This window comes from Oncorhynchus mykiss, chromosome 19 (assembly GCF_013265735.2).
Source record: "Oncorhynchus mykiss isolate Arlee chromosome 19, USDA_OmykA_1.1, whole genome shotgun sequence".
NCBI lineage: Eukaryota > Metazoa > Chordata > Actinopteri > Salmoniformes > Salmonidae > Oncorhynchus > Oncorhynchus mykiss.
This window is the reverse complement of record NC_048583.1, coordinates 8,352,892-8,370,968: the sequence shown is the minus strand read 5'-3', so window position 1 is coordinate 8,370,968 and position 18,077 is coordinate 8,352,892. Positions and strand designations below refer to the sequence as shown.

At 41.4% G+C, this 18,077-nt stretch overlaps 1 long non-coding RNA gene across 1 annotated transcript; it reads right to left on the bottom strand.

Moving 5' to 3' along the window:
* Positions 1-2,008: 2,008 nt before the first annotated feature.
* LOC110513700 lies at positions 2,009-3,549 on the bottom strand. The gene is made up of 3 exons (XR_002472028.2): positions 3,174-3,549; positions 2,515-2,656; positions 2,009-2,224 (listed from the first exon to the last, which is right to left on the bottom strand). It is a non-coding gene; the product is annotated as an uncharacterized LOC110513700 (long non-coding RNA).
* Between the last annotated feature and the right edge of the window lie 14,528 nt (positions 3,550-18,077).

Genomic DNA, 18,077 nt, shown 5'->3' with positions numbered 1-18,077 from the left:
CTCACAGACCCAGTTGATTGTGTCTGGTTCCCACAGACCCAGTTGATTGTGTGTCTGGTTCTCACAGACCCAGTTGATTGTGTGTCTGGTTCTCACAGACCCAGTTGATTGTGTCTGGTTCTCACAGACCCAGTTGATTGTGTCTGGTTCTCACAGACCCAGTTGATTGTGCGTCTGGTTCTCACAGACCCAGTTGATTGTGTGTCTGGTTCTCACAGACCCAGTTGATTGTGTCTGGTTCTCACAGACCCAGTTGATTGTGTCTGGTTCCCACAGACCCAGTTGATTGTGTGTCTGGTTCTCACAGACCCAGTTGATTGTGTGTCTGGTTCTCACAGACCCAGTTGATTGTGTCTGGTTCTCACAGACCCAGTTGATTGTGTGTCTGGTTCTCACAGACCCAGTTGATTGTGTCTGGTTCTCACAGACCCAGTTGATTGTGCGTCTGGTTCTCACAGACCCAGTTGATTGTGTGTCTGGTTCTCACAGGCCCAGTTGATTGTGTCTGGTTCTCACAGACCCAGTTGATTGTGTGTCTGGTTCTCACAGACCCAGTTGATTGTGTCTGGTTCTCACAGACCCAGTTAATTGTGCGTCTGGTTCTCACAGACCCAGTTGATTGTGCGTCTGGTTCTCACAGACCCAGTTGATTGTGCGTCTGGTTCTCACAGACCCAGTTGATTGTGTGTCTGGTTCCCACAGACCCAGTTGATTGTGTCTGGTTCTCACAGACCCAGTTGATTGTGTGTCTGGTTCTCACAGACCCAGTTGATTGTGTGTCTGGTTCTCATAGACCCAGTTGATTGTGTCTGGTTCTCACAGACCCAGTTGATTGTGTGTCTGGTTCTCATAGACCCAGTTGATTGTGTCTGGTTCTCACAGACCCAGTTGATTGTGTGTCTGGTTCTCATAGACCCAGTTGATTGTGTGTCTGGTTCTCACAGACCCAGTTGATTGTGTGTCTGGTTCTCACAGACCCAGTTGATTGTGTGTCTGGTTCTCACAGACCCAGTTGATTGTGTGTCTGGTTCTCACAGACCCAGTTGATTGTGTGTCTGGTTCTCATAGACCCAGTTGATTGTGTCTGGTTCTCACAGACCCAGTTGATTGTGCGTCTGGTTCTCACAGACCCAGTTGATTGTGTCTGGTTCTCATAGACCCAGTTGATTGTGTGTCTGGTTCTCATAGACCCAGTTGATTGTGTGTCTGGTTCTCATAGACCCAGTTGATTGTGTCTGGTTCTAATAGACCCAGTTGATTGTGAGTCTGGTTCTCACAGACCCAGTTGATTGTGAGTCTGGTTCTCACAGACCCAGTTGATTGTGAGTCTGGTTCTCACAGACCCAGTTGATTGTGAGTCTGGTTCTCACAGACCCAGTTGATTGTGTGTCTGGTTCTCACAGACCCAGTTGATTGTGTCTGGTTCTCACAGACCCAGTTGATTTCATAGTGCTCCCTACATTGTTCAAGCTCTTCAATGGATCTGACTAACTTTGGGTGAAAATAGCACAGTCCTCAACGCCAAAGCAGTTGTTTAAAATGACATTGAATTACTGACGGATAAGCATATTTTAATAGACTCTTCATAAATAATGTACATAGTTGTAACGGTTTTCTTTAGGTGAAGTAGAGGCGGACCAAAACGCAGCGTGGTTATATTGATTCATGTTTAATAAAAACAGATAAACACGAACACTACAACACTACAAAACAATAAACAGCCCTATCTGGTGCAAAACACAGAGACAGGAACAATCACCCACAAACACACAGTGAAACCCAGGCTACCTAAATATGGTTCCCAATCTAAGACAATGACTAACACCTGCCTCTGATTGAGAACAGATATAGAAATAGACAAACAAGACATCCAACATAGAATGCCCACTCAGATCACACCCTGACCAACCAAAACATAGAAACATACAAAGCAAACTATGATCAGGGTGTGACAATAGTATTAATACATTATTATTGTCTTATTTGTAAACATTTATAAACAATTTCTAAACATTATAACCATTACAATTCCTGAGCATTTATAATGGCCTATTCATGAGGGTTGTTATAAAGTGTAACCAAATCATCTTGTTCAATAGCACAGAGAGCCAGGTGGTCAACTCTCTGGGTAGTAAGATGTCCCATCAACCCACTCCCAAACTTCCTCTGCATGGCTGTCATGAAGTCCCATCCAGACCTCCCTTCTCAAGCCATGGATAAATACCTGTCATTTGGGACAAGGAAAATATCACACATTTAATTTACAATGTTCACAACAGAACTACTTTCAAACCATTTTTTCCTGCCACATTCAGTCACATTCTATCCAAAGCATTTAGTAATTGTCACAACTCGCAAAGATAAACATTTGACATGAGATACAGCGACATGATGTTAGGAATGGAGGTAGATAAGTGGATTATGTCAGGGAATCAGGTTGCGTACAAATAATGTCTCCTTTCTCCTGTAGTGGGCAATTGTTCACTTCCCTTCACCTCTATTTCCACTACTCACATCCTCCCACTAGGTGGCAGCAGCAGGCAGGGCCAGGATCTTGGAGGATCCTGTGATTTTCGCCAGGGTTGAGGTCAATTCCATTCAGTCAAATCAAACCTCCTCCATCAAATGTCACAAAGTGCTTATACAGAAACCCAGCCTAAAACCCCAAACAGTGAGCAATGCAGATGTAGAAGTTAATTCAGGGAACAAACTGAAATACACATTTTTCTCAATGCTTCTCTATGGCTGCATTATTACAGGCAGCCCAATTCTGATTCTTTCATTTCAAAATTGGTCTTTGGACTAATCAGATCAGCTCTGAAAAATATTTGATGTGTGTGAATGGTCAAAAGACAAGTTAGTGGAAAAATATCCGAATTTGTCTGCCTGTGTAAATGCAGCCAATGTGCTGAGACAAAGTTTGTCTTTTGACAATGAGATCAGCTCTTTGCCAATAATGGCGAAGGTGAATGAAGATGGTGTCCCTCATGTTCTTACCACAAACACCTCATTTGCTAAATTAACCGTATTGCCCAGTACTCTCTGTTACAATTTTTTTGTATTGTCATTAGCACGGTATACATGATCCCAATTCTAGCTCCAAGACAGCGGCAATTTGAAAAACAAAAAGCAGATTGTGCTGATTTATAAGCACATTGAACCATGTTACGCACCGTGGTTTAAAGTCTGTGGATGATGCTCAAACTATGATATAATATCTGAATTCCTCCATCGTTGTACCCCTTCGTCATTGGGCTAAATGTCAGAATTGAGCTGCCAGATAAACAGCCTGAGAGCAACATTGTGGAAATGGACTTTTAGTTACTTTCTTAAATTGACTGAATGAAAATGAAAATGACCCCAACCCTGTTGCTCTCAGGTGTGGATGATTGACAGGTGATTACTGATCAGAGAAGCTATATGAAAGTAGACTCCCACCCAGGTTGCTCTCAGGTGTGGATGATTGACAGGTGATTACTGATCAGAGAAGCTATATGAAAGTAGACTCCCAACCAGGTTGCTGGCAGAGGTGTTTCTACAGATAGTACATATTCTGACCTTGACTTAATTCCACCACCTTTATGCACGAGGAAACTTGAACAAGGTCTAGAATAACCATGAATAAGACACAGGAGGTGGATAGTTCAAATCCCTGATATTTATTATAACGCAGGGGCAGGCAAAAGGCAGATTGAGGGCAGGCAGAGGTTCGTAATCGAGGTCAGAGTCAGGCAGGTACAGAATTGCAGAAAGGTCAGGACCGGGAAAACTAGAAACCAAAACTTAAGAACAGGGAAACACACTGGTATGACCTGACAAAACAAGACGAACTGGCAACAGACAAACAGAAATCGTAGGTGTAAATGCACAGGGGATAATGGGGAAAAATGGGAGACACCTGGTGGGGGGGTGGAGACAAGCACAAGACAGGTGAAACAGGTTAGGATGTGACATGAATTAGTTATCCATTTGAGAGTTGTAAATATTGTTTGGATCCCTTTTATATTTTATAATCACTATAATAACTGTAGCTCGTTATGGAATGGAGCTGTAACAGTTTGAACCTGATGCGAAGGGTAATACTTGGTTGCACGTATCATCACACAGTTCCATGATTAGTACAGTCAATAGACGAGGGTATCATTTTACAACATACACATGGGTTGAAGAACTGAATGTAGCAATTTTCAGAATTAATCAAACCATCGTTATCTTTCTTTCGTGTGTAAAGGCTCCCAAAACCACTTTTTAATGATTCCTAAACACTTTCCCAAACCTAAATAATCTACAAGATCAAGAGTATTATTAAATCTACCAGTTGGTGCTGAGACAGAGATGAATATGCATATATTCTGAACCCGTTCTCTCTATATATTCTTGTGTGTCAACAAAATTCTAACCAAAAGGCACACCGTATCTAAAAATGTGACTCGTTTCACTAAACTAGGTGTATGTCACAAGTCACCACTTCACAGGAGAGAAATGTGAATGTAAACATACATTTTTTATCAAAAGGCCTTGTTGGGCAGAAATTGCTTCTGGAACTTTCATGTGCCTTCATAACAAACATGTATCCCATCCATAAATACAAATACAATTGTTAAATGACGTGCCTGGTTGGTTTAGCCACAGAGAAAGTCAGGAACCGTTAATCACAATTGGCTGAGATAATGGCTGGGTTGAACATGCCGGGAGATGAGTTTGGAATCGTCTGCCATGTAGCATGCTTCTGTCTATAACGTGAGCTGCTCAGTATGTGTTGATAGTCCTTTGTACCGCGCCGTCTTTGAAATATATAACGTTAGCCATCGAGAACTATAAAAGTTTGCTACATTTCTCGACAACGTTTATGCCCTGAATTTAGACACTTTCAACAGATCAGTTGGAAAAAAAGTGATTTGCTACTTTCTGCGTGAACTGGAGTGACTTGACACAACGCTGACCAAACAAGATGTAGCTACAAACCAAACAGAGGTAAATGGTTCCAGTCTGCCTTGAAGCGTTCATCTATGTATTCGGGTAAGAGTCTATCTTCATTTTCAGATATGACACGTTTTTAATTTAGTCAGAAAGTTGTTGTGAGTTAAAATGTACTGTTTGCTAGGTAGTGAAATCTAGCTTGCTGGCTCTCTAGCTAACGTTACATGTATGATCTGTGTAGCAATATTATTCGAATCAGAAATCCATTTGCATTGCAATTTGTAGCCTAATTTTAGCTAGCTAACATTGAACCTGGTTGGTTTTCTTCAGCTACCTGCAGAGTCATACTACAGCTATGACAATGTTTGTATTGGTTGGTAGTTGTATGAGTTGGGATTATGCCAATTCATTGTTTTTAAATAGCTAGCTACATCACCAGATCATTACAAGACCCATCAATTTAGACAAGTGTGTCAGGTAGGCATCATCTCATAATTCTAAAATGTTTGTCAAATATTTTTATCTGGACGCTTTCTGTGTTTGATATTGCTACTATGCAGGTAACCATTTCACTGTCCTGTTTACACCTTCTGTACCCTGTGCATGTTGTTCTTCACATTATGGTCTCTGGTAACCATTTCACTGTCCTGTTTACACCTTCTGTATCCTGTGCATGTTGTTCTTCACATTATGGTCTCTGGTAACCATTTCACTGTCCTGTTTACACCTTCTGTATCCTGTGCATGTTGTTCTTCACATTATGGTCTCTGGTAACCATTTCACTGTCCTGTTTACACATTCTGTATCCTGTGCATGTGACACATTCCATTTATATTATATTTGATGTAGTGTGTGTTTACCAGAGACGGTAATGTGAAGAACAACATGACCTGCACCAAAGTCTGATTAGGATATAAACCAAGGACTAGATCAAGTGTATGTGCTGAAAACCCTATTGAATGAAAACTCAACGAGAAATTCTGTTGACCAGCAAGAAGGAGGATTTTCAGTGGTTGAATGAAATGTATTCAGAGCGTGCAAGGTAGCCACACCTGCAGAGCGCATTCCGTGACTGAAGAAGGTAAGTGTGAATACCAAATACTGAGAAGTTCTTGGAAAAGGCAGTTATATGCACACTATAATGTAACACATAGACCACAATTAGTCTAGTTAGACCACAATTAGTCTAGTTAGACCACAATTAGTCTAGTTAGACCACAGCTAGTCTAGTTAGACCACAGTTAGAGCCTAGTTAGACCACAGTTAGAGCCTAGTTAGACCACAGCTAGTCTAGTTAAACCACAGCTAGTCTAGTTAAACCACAATCTAGTTAGACCAAAGTTAGAGCCTAGTTAGACCACAGTTAGTCTAATTAGTCCACAACTAGTCTAGCTAGTCCACAACTAGTCTAGCTAGTCCACAACTAGTCTAGCTAGTCCACAACTAGTCTAGTTAGTCCACAGTTAGTTTAGTTAGTCCACAGTTAGTTTAGTTAGTCCACAGTTAGTCTAGTTAGTCCACAGTTAGTCTAGTTAGTCCACAGTTTGAGCCTATTAGACCACAGTTTTCTCACTTGGTCCTCATGAATAGTAGACATTCTCCACATAGCTCTGGTCTCTATAAAGCAGGATTCCACAACTGGCTCCCGTGGGCCAAATATGGCCCAGCAGAAAAATTATTTGCCCCCCCAAAGCCAGATATAGCACTTGGTTCACTCCAGACTTGACTGCCCTTGAACAGCAAAAAAACATCCTGTGTCGTACTGCACAAGCATCGATTGGTCCCCACGATATGCAACTTTTCAGGGAAGTCAGGAACCAATATACACAGTCAATTAGGAAAGCAAAGGCTAGCTTTTTCAAACAGAAATTTGCATCCTGCAGCACTAATTCCAAAAAGTTTTGGGACACTGTAAAGTCCATGGAGAACAAGAGCACCTCCTCCCAGCTGCCCACTGCACTGAGGCTAGGTAACACTGTCACCACCGATAAATCCATGATAATCAATAATCTCAATAAGCATTTCTCTACGGCTGGCCATGCTTTCCACCTGGCTACCCAAACCACGACCAACAACTCTGCACCCCCCGCACCAACTGGCCCAAGCTCCGCCCGCTACTCCTTCAACCAAATCCAGACAGTTGATTTTCTGAGAGCTGCAAAATCTAGATCCCTATAAATCAGCTGGGCTAGACAATCTGGATCCTCTCTTCTGAAAACTATCCACCACCATTGATGCAATCCCTACTATCAGTCTGTTCAACCTTTCATATCGTCTGAGAGGAAAGCGGCCGCGGTCATCCCCCTCTTCAAAGGGCGGGACACTCTAGACCCAAACTGCTAAAGACCTATATCTATCCTGCCCTGCCTTTCTAAGGTCTTCGAAAGCCAAATTAACAAACAGATCACCGACCATTTCGGATCCCACAGTACCTTCTCCGCTACGCAATCCGGCTTCTGAGCCGGTCACGGGTGCACCTCAGCCACGCTCAAGGTCCTAAATGATATCATAACCGCCATCGATGAAAGACAGTACTGTGCAGCCGTCTTTATCAACCTGGCCAAGGCTTTCGACTTCCTAAATCACAAGTAGACTCAACAGCCTTGGTTTCTCAAAATGACTGCCTCGCCTGGTTCACTAACTACTTCTCAGATAGAGTTCAGTGTGTCAAATCGAAGGGCCTGTTGTTCGGACCTCTGGCAGTCTCTATGGGGGTGCCACAGCGTTCAATTCTCGGGCTGACTATTTTCTGTGTATATATCAATGATGTTACTCTTGCTGTGGGTGATTCTTTGATCCATCTCTACGCAGACGACACCATTCTATATACATCTGGCCCTTCTTTGGACACTGTGTTAACAAACCTTCAAGCAAGCTTCAATGCCATACAATACTCCTTCTGTGGCCTCCAACTGCTCTTAAATGCTAGTAATGCTACTAAATGCATGCTCTTCAACCGTTCGCTGCCCACACCCGCCCGCCCGACTAGCATCACTACTCTGGACGGATCTGACTTAAAATACGTGAACAACATAAATAAATACCTAGGTGTCTGGTTAGACTGTAATCTCTCCTTCCAGACTCACATTAATCTCCAATCCAAAATTAAATCTAGAATCGGCTTCCTGTTTCGCAACAAAGCCTCCTTCGCTCATGCTGCCATCGTAAAACTGACTATCTACCGATCCTTGACTTCAGCGATGTCATTTACAAAATAGCCTCCAACACTCTACTCAGCAAACTGGATGCAATCTATCATAGTGCCATCCGTTTTGTCACCAAAGCCCCATATACTCCCCACCACTGTGACCTGTATGCTCTCGTCGGCTGGCCCTTGCTACATATTCATCGCCAGACCTACTGGCTCCAGGTCATCTATAAGTCTTTGCTAGGTAAAGCTCAGCCTTATCTCAGCTCACTGGTCACCGTAGCAACCACTCCAGCAGGTATATTTCACTGTTCATCCCCAAAGCCAACACCTCTTTGGCTGCCTCTCCTTCCAGTTCTCTGCTGCCAATGACTGGAAAAAATTGCAAATATCACTGAAGCTGGAGACTTATATCTTCCTCACTGACTATAAGCATCAGCTGTCAGAGCAGCTTACTGATCACTGCAGTTGTACACAGCCCATCTGTAAATAGCCTAAACAACTACCTACCTCATCCCCATATTTGTTTTTGTTTTTCTGCTCTTTTGCACACCAGTATTTCTACTTGCACATCCTCATCTGCTCATCTATCACTCCAGTGTTAATTGCTAAATTGTAATTACTTTGCCACTATGGCCTATAGGCTTACCTCCTTACTTCATTTGTGCACAATGTATACAGATTTTTATATTGTGTTATTGACTGTACGCTTGTTTATCCCATGTGTAACTCTGTGTTGTTGTTTTTGTCGCACTGCTTTGCTTTATCTTGGCCAGGTCACAGTTGTAAATGAGAACTTGTTCTCAACTGACCTACCTGGTTAAAAAAATGAGAAATTAAAACAATTATTAAAAAAAAACTCCCAAATGTCCCAGGAAGGAAGTTACCCCAACCAAATAATGCAAAAGTTACATTTGAACTTCATTCATGTGGAGAGAGAATGCAGGAGACAGTCAACTAATAAAGCAGGCAGCGGACCATTTAGTGGTGCTGAAACATAAAGCTGCAACCACAGCGCATTCAATAAGAGGTGAACAGCGCCTGGTGCTGAAAAATAGCTAACTTGTCATGTAAGTGTTACACAGCAACAGATGGAGAAAACATACACCAGTCAAGGAATTAATTTCAACAATAATCTTAATTTTAATTTGACTTTACAAACAACAATAGGGCTTAATTGGAGTCTATTTCTTCTGAGCCTCGTCCTAGATGAAATCACTTAACTGGCTGAGGTAGGCTATAAGCATCTTTCACAATAAAAAAAACATAAGGCCTAATAGAAACTGGATTTTTTTTTATTAGGCCTTCTTACAGTTGCAACTGGACAAAAATGTAGCTCCTACATAAAACAATAATTTAAAGGAAAAAAGGTGTCTGAATGTCTATCGGGATAGCCTGCTCATGTAACGACAGAACAAACAGAAAATACTGTCAGCTTGAGACCTAAATGTCCCTGGATAAGCACTCACAATAATGTTAGTATTTACTAAATACAGTAATATAGACTACTAAATGAGTTAATCAATGGGAAAAGTTGCATTTCCCCACGGACACGATTTTGTGGATGTCGTGTAAGATGGATGTGATTTTGATGCGCAGGCAGTCCTCCCCAGTTGCTGTCGTAAGTCTTTTTTGCATTCATAGAGGAAAATTAGGACTTGCAGGTGTAAGTCATCCAAACATTGTTAGCACATAAATTGCTAGTTTCTTCATTGTCCTGTATTCCTCTGAACATGCCACCCAAAACGCACACAAAGATTCGGCACTCCTGAGCGCATCGCTGTTTTGGCTCGATGTCTGGAATTCAAATCAGCTCAATTTGAATTGCGGCCTTATCCAGCGTGGGTATCGTTTTCTTAACAAGGGAGGAGAATGACTCTCTGACTGTGAGAGGATCAAGTACAAACGCAATGATATCCTTGGGAATGCTGTGGTCTTCAAATCTGCTGGAGATGTTGTCCCGCAGCTGCTTGATGAAATCTTCCATATCCTGTGTGACAATGCTGCGGCCTGGTCCCGCTGCCTGTTTCTTCAGTGGGCTGAAGTCCAAATCGAACAACTCAAGCTTCCAGGTAAAAGCCTGAAGTTTTTCCACAATGTCCACAACAGTTTTCTATCTTCCTAGTAACTGGAGATTTAACCCATTTAAGCACAGAAAATGTCAGCCAAAAAAGCAGTGTGTAGCTTGCAGTTAACGCTTCAATGATTCTGCGTCGGACCTCATGTCTGCAGCGGGAAGGCCACTTTCAAAGTTTCACGCATATTATATTTATGATGACGTCTGAGATTGAAATCTTTGCAAACAGCCACATTTTCATTGCAAATAAAACACACAGGCTTGGCATTGGGGAAAGATGGTAAGATTAACTTATCTCTCTGTATATTCTTCCCTGAAACTTTGATTTTCATTATCCACCTTTCTTTTGATACTTTTTGAGAGCGAAATGTTCTGTTGCTATTAAGATAATTGTTCAGAACGGATGTTGACTTTAAAGTACCGTAGCCTACAGTACGCTACGGCGACCTGTTTTTTCCCCACCAATCAACGCACAGAGAAATATATACTTGAATAGAGGCATTGTGATTTTTTTGAGCGTAATCAGATTTAAATTATGTTATTGTCACTGAATGTATTATGTACTAACCGCATGTGTTAAAAATTTAAAATTTAAAGTGTAGGCCAATTCATTGTGCTAATATTATATAATAATTATGTTCTGGCCTGCAGACTATTATCTCAGAAAGAATTTGGCCTGAAGACAAACCTAGTTGATTAACCCTGCTTTAAAGACATCAAATACATATTTCAATTCAGTTACAAATAGAAACAACAGCTCAACTCTTACATGGTTATCCAGTGCAACTCCCCACATGTAAAATTAAAATGGGGCCACCTGAAAAAAATATGTGTAGAGAATTCAACATTTTAATGTCAACTAAGGTCCTTTTGCACTATAAAATGTGTTCATGCCATTATTATGTGTTGGGGAAGCCTGCAGGACCTACCATTGAGTGAATATGAACACAGAGCATGAACTAATGTGGGCAATATCATTTTTCCAAGTGGGGTCGTCTGCATTTTCTAGTGTCAATTTGGGGTCATGTGCAGAAAGACTTTGGGAACCCCTGACTAATGGAGGCTTACAGTAGCTATTATGACTACTGTGTTTCTCACAGACCCAGTGTTTAACACATGGTCCATCCTTCCAACTCTTCAATGGGTCTGATGCCATCTGTAAGACACAAGCCCACTCGTCATGCATGTTGTTTGGTTCCTCTGTCATCCAATCAATACCTGTAAACAACACGGAGAATCAGCGTTTAAAGGGGTAATCTGGTATTCATACAATAACAGAGCACGGTCATCCCGCCACTTGTTTTGGTAAACAGCCGAGGAGTTGAACTGTTCTAGTGTGAGTGTGTGTGTGTGTGTTCGTGTTTTGGTGGGGGGTTGTGTAGTCCACCCCAAGCACCAACAATGCAGTGTAATTCTGGTAGGGGAGGCCAGTGGGAGAGAGTTTAAAAAAACTTTCCAAATGCGACTTGGCTAAAAGGTCATTTAAGAAGCTGCATTGATTGTGTTCCTAATGTTTTGTACACTCTGTTCAGGCCCGTAGTCAAAACTAGTGCACTAAATAGACAAAAGGGAGCCACTTGGGAAGAAAACAGAACCTGCCACTAATCAATATCCACATTTTGCAGTGTCATCACATGCCTTCTTCAGAATCCATTTTTAGTAGATGTGTACCTGAAATGTAATACTTCTGTAATCTACTGCACTTGTCTTGAAACACTGGACTGTAGTGGCAGCCTTCCCTTCTTCCATTATCTTTCCCTCCCTCCCTGTCTCCATGTCTCTGATAATATGCCATGTCAACACATTGATTTTTTATGTTATTATATGATTAGTTGAAGTTATTACGTTATTCACCCAACAAGTTCTTACTCCCCTGTGTTTGATATTTCATCAGGTTGAAATAACACGCTGACATTGTGAACATTTTAGCATAAGAGCATTTTGAAAATAAGAAAATGCCTGGAATTTTAGCCTTTTCAGGTGGGTTGGAGGTTTTGGCCCACTGCATAACATCACAATCTGATCTGATTATTCTAACCAATGAACAGTCATGTTTTATTTGCTTTAAGTATCCTCCTGATATATTTAATAACTATTCAGACGTTGTTAGATCTGGAGTGCATCAGCAATGTGGTCTGGCAGCAACTCAACCCAGGATTTACAAGAAATCGCATGACTGACTAGAAAGGGAACGCCTTTAAGATGAGGGTGACCAATCACTTTATGAAGTAAAACTACACCCCCCGCATTTATAAAACAGCTGCTTCTCCACTGGTAGACATACGACTCCAGATACCCAACACAGCAGACAGGCAAAGGTAAGGACTTCTATACAGTCATTATTACAAGACACAAGCTTGAACCACATTCTTGTTGCATGTTTTGATATTACAAATGGGTGTTCTTTCCAAATGGGTGTTCTTTCCAAATGGGTGTTCTTTCCTAATGGGTGTTCTTTCCTAATGGGTGTTCTTTCCAAATGGGTGTTCTTTCCTAATGGGTGTTCTTTCCTAATGGGTGTTCTTTCCAAATGGGTGTTCTTTCCTAATGGGTGTTCTTTCCTAATGGGTGTTCTTTCCAAATGGGTGTTCTTTCCTAATGGGTGTTCTTTCCAAATTGACATTCAAAAAGGAAGTTTGATGACGTTTAATACCTTTGAAACCTTCGGAAATACTGCATATGCAATTTATTTATTACAAAGCTTTCTATAATGTGTTTATTGTAACTAATGAATACATGTCATTAGTAAATATATGTATTATGATGTAGGCAGTATGATTTAATTATGCACATTCCTAAAAAAGGACTAAAATGGTCTTAATTATTTAATACACCTTCTGCATTTCTAATGATGACTGGCAATGAATTCAATCATTTGAAGCCTGAATTATAAAAGCTATCTTACCATTTTAAAGCTGGAATCCTTAACTGGAACAATAACAAAGCGTATTCCCTGCCCCTGTTCTGCTAAAAAGCTAAGGGATGGGTCTGGAGAAATGTAGCCACTCTCAAATTCATAGACACAGCTATGGAAGCACTGACCATCCGTGACATACAATGTATTTTTAATGATGTTTTTGGCTATACAGTGTTTGTTTACATTTACGTTGTAACATTGGAGTAAAATAATCTTAGGTCTAGGCCTAGAGCCAATCAGATCAAGCATTAACCGGAGATAGCCGACACCTGCACAGCTGATGTTTAGGCGGTGTCAGAGGTGTAACTGCGTTGGAGCTGTCAAATGGCGAGCAGCTACTCTTGTGATCATTGTCACAAAGCCACATCCATCCCACTTGTGTTAGAAGTTCAGAACCAGAAAGTGTAGGCTTTATAGAAATAATGAAGCTCAAATTGAAAATCATTAAACAAAATATTGTCAGTTTAAACATTGCACAAGACAGTCCACAGAATTGTCAATTGAAAAACATTTAGTTGACTCATACATTACTACATTTAACTAACATTCAATGGTTAATACAGAGATTCTTACCTTTTCCCCGATTCGGCAGTCTCCTCCAGGTTATCATGTAGTTCTTTATGATAGCCACATTAGCAGCTAATTGGCGTTATAAGTACAGAAGGGGGGTGGGGGGGGGGATTCAGGTGAATATATTGATAAAGTCACCTTGTCCTAGAGAGATTTACATGGTTATCAGGGTAAGTCTACACAAAACACAGCCCTTGTTTTTAAGGTTTCAAAAAAATCTCCTATGGGAAAAATGTATGGTGGGAAAAACCATTGGAACCATTTCCCTGTTTGACCGCTAGGTTTTGTGGGTATTATGACTGATGATACTGAAAAATGAGGATTTATATCAGCCTAATCGAGATGGAAATGACGTCTCACATTCCAGTGATCGAACTTGTAAAAAGGCTGCATGGGAATGTATCTTAATGTGACGTGGTGCAGCCAATGGTAATGTCAGCTTTCCGCTTGTAGGTTTGACAGCTCTAACGCAGTTCCATCTCCGACACGGCCAAAACAACCGCTATGTGTATGTTGGCTAAATATCCTCTGAATCGAGCCCCTAGATTCAATCAGATCGCGTTAATTGGTATTGCTAACACCCGCATAGATGAGGTGCATTCAGTTCACTTGAACGTAAAAACGTACTGAGCGCAGCCCTGATGTTTTGGAGGTGTCGGGGGTGTAACCAGAGACGGCAGAGATAGAAAGACACTCCCTCATTTTGTCTGATCGGGGTGGAGCCACTTGTGTACTTATTGCCCCCTCCCTACTGACGGGGTGCCCCAGGGTGACACATCTCACTGGCAAAAGGTTTCTGGTCGGGGTAGGGCGAGCAGAAAGGGGACAATAAGTAAACTAGAGCCAGCTGTTCCTCTCGAGTGAGCATGCAAGATATTATAGAGGGACTGTGAGTTTAAGGGGAAAAGCTTGCTCAAGTGATAGAGGAAACGGCCACTTACACAGCCGGGAACCTTGAACATTTTTTTCAATTGTAATTACTTGAGTAAACTATCTATGGTGTAACTGTGTTGTAGCTGTCGAGTCGGTGAGCAGCTGCTGTTGTGATCATTGTCATGAAGCCACACGCATCACTCTCACTCTAAGAACAACAGAAGCGCTGTCACCAGAACGGGAGGCGTAGATATCTTTCTGTGTTCCCATGTTAAGGTGGCTTAGTATTTGTCGGATTGTAATGAAAAGCAAAGACTAACTAAATGTGAGTGTCTGCATATCACCCACCTCACTTGTTTAATCTGATACATCAACACAGACATATTAATGATGCACTATTCAGAAATCGCTCTGTAATTTCCTTGGTGAAAAAATGTGAATAATTAACCTAATTTCAGTTTGTGACAAAACAAGAAAGTATAGTGTAGACAATAATTTGACCATGTAAAGCACTGTGAAATATATTTCCATAATCAAAAATATAGTATTTTCAGCTGTTTGAAGGTGATGTACAAAACCGAAAGTAAAAGACGCTAAAATAAACCTTAAGAACAGGAAGCATAGAAGCATAGAAATAGTGCCCATTAAACAGCTCTAGCTCTTCCGCTTCTTAGACTTGGTTTCAATGAGTGACAGATCTGTAACTCACATTTCTATGTGAATGTGGTTGGTCAACCAACATGTTTATATTGCAGCTTTAACGTTTGGAAATAAACCTCTAGCAATAGTTTAAAATATCATTTTCATCAGACAAAATGTCTATGTACTTGGCTCTATTTTTCAGTCTTCATATTTTCAGACCACAGCCTTGTCCTTTCTAGAAATGCACTCTTATGCACAAACAGACAAGTGTTTCACCAGCAGGTGACTCTACACTAGAATAAATGTTGATGGGTCGGAGACTCAGAATCAGAGTGGTTGTGAGCTGTTCCTCTCTGCTGCACTGTGTAGGCTGTATAGTTCAATTGTTTCTTCAACATGTTGCGCTATCTTGCATCATTGTGCCTAGGAATAAGCATCACCAATAAATCACACTTCAAACTATTAGTGTCTATTATAGTTGTTTGTACCTGTCTGTGGACTGCCATGCATTTTCAAGGAACCGCCAACATATGACCCTCATCTGAAATCGGCCTAAAAGACATTCACAAGTTGATCATGACATGAAGCAATATAGACGTATTTCAGCACAGGATAGACAGAGGAACATCAGTCCATCCACAGGATCAACTTAGTTTTAGGGAAAAACTACATTTGGAAATGTGATCATGGTGTTGTCAGAATCTCTATTTTGAATATTGTAATCTTAATTCAATCCTTGATCCCAGATATGATAAAATAAATTGAATCCTTTGCCCCAGATTGGGTAACAGGATTACACACACACACACACACACACACACACACACACACACACACACACACACACACACACACACACACACACACAAACAAACAAACAAAATCCATTCAGTGCTGTTCATCTCTGCTTCAAACGCTTAAAATGTACCAACAGCCTGCACTGTTCTACAATGATTGTGCCTGAAAAATGAGAACATCATTTATTTTAACTCTTTTCCTACACAAGTCCATTGTTGAGCAAAGTTGCAGCTGTCACATACAATTTGGGGAAAAATACAAACCAGTGTTAAACTTGTAAATATCACATTCAGTTGTTGTTTTTTGTGATCAACACTCACATTTCTGGCTGAAGATACAAGGTATATTGTTCAGGGTAAACGTCACTGTAGAAATTAGTGGAATGTTACCCAGTTGTTCCCCAGGTCTGTAGGATAGTATGGTCGCCCACAAACTCAACATGATTTGCTCAGTCCATCTGTGAAAGGATGGTTAAAGTCAGTCAATCACAAGCTAAGTCAGACGGACATTTCCAGTATGACAAGTTGTGTGCATCACCCTACCGGTCTTTCTCATCAACCTCAGAGCTTTATCCCTCCGGACGGCATTGATGCTCTCCTTGTCTCCAGAGGAAGACATGTTGGCCCCCAGGATAATGTGTTCTGCAAACTGAACAGGCGTTACACAGATCCCTTAAAAGGCATTCAACGTAACTTAAAATGACTGCAGTAATAAATAACCATCCAAATACTCTGCAATGATAGTGTACTTGTAAATAGTTGAATAATCTGACAAATCTATCATGACGAGTGAGAGGACTAACTTTGCAAACAAAAACTCCACAGGAGATTCCATAGTATTAATAAGTATTCATTTCCACAAAGTTTGTTGCTTCAGTGTCTTTAGATATTTTGTCAGATGTTACTATGGAATACTGAAGTATAATTATAAGCATTTCATAAGTGTCAAAGGCTTTTATTGACAATTACATGAAGTTGATGCAAAGAGTCAATATTTGCAGTGTTGACCCTTCTTTTTCAAGACCTCTGCAATCCGCCCTGGCATGCTGTCAATTAACTTCTGGGCCACATCCTGACTGATGGCAGCCCATAGGTTTTTGTTTGTCCATCCGCCTCTTGAGGATTGACCACAAGTTCTCAATGGGATTAAGGTCTGGGGAGTTTCCTGGCCATGGACCCAAAATATTGTTTTGTTCCCCGAGACACTTAGTTATCACTTTTGCCTTATGGCAAGTTGCTCCATCATGCTCAAAAAGGCATTGTTGGTTGGGAGAAGTTGCTCTCGGAGGATGTGTTGGTACCATTCTTTATTCATGGCTGTGTTCTTAGGCAAAATTGTGAGTGAGCCCACTCCCTTGGCTGAGAAGCAACCCCACACATGAATGGTCTCAGGATGCTTTACTGTTGGCATGACACAGGTCTGATGGTAGCGCTCACCTTGTCTTCTCCAGACAAGCTTTTTCTGGATGCCCCAAACAATCAGAAAGGGGATTCATCAGAGAAAATGACTTTACCCCAGTCCTCAGCAGTCCAATCCCTGTACCTTTTGCAACATATCAGTCTGTCTCTGATGTTTTTCCTGGAGAGAAGTGGCTTCCTTGCTGCCCTTCTTGACACAAGGCCATCCTCCAAAAGTCTTTGCCTCACTGTGCGTGCAGATACATTCACACCTGCCTGCTGAGATATGGAGAACAAGGGGGCACAGACGATGGTGGCAGGCAATGGTTGAGGTCAGGTGATGTTAGGCTGAAGCTGAACCTGAGGTCTGATGATGGTGGGAGGCGGAAGCTGAGGTCTGTGATGGTGGAGGCTGAATGTGATGGTGGGAGGCTGAACCTGAGGTCTGATGATTGTGGGAGGTTGTGTTATGGTGGGGAACTGATTTGGGAGGTTTTGTCAAAGGGGTCAAGATGGGTGAAGGTAGGATAAAGTATGAAGAAGGACAAGAAAAGAGCCAGCAGTGTGAAAGGCAGTTTCCCAGTGGGTCAGAAGTTTACATACACTCAATTAGTATTTGAGCATTGCCTTGAAATTGTTTAACTTGGGTCAAACGTTTCGGGTAGCCTTCCACAAGCTTCCCACAATAAGTTGGGTGAATTTTGGCCCGTTCCTCCTGACAGAGCATGTGTAACT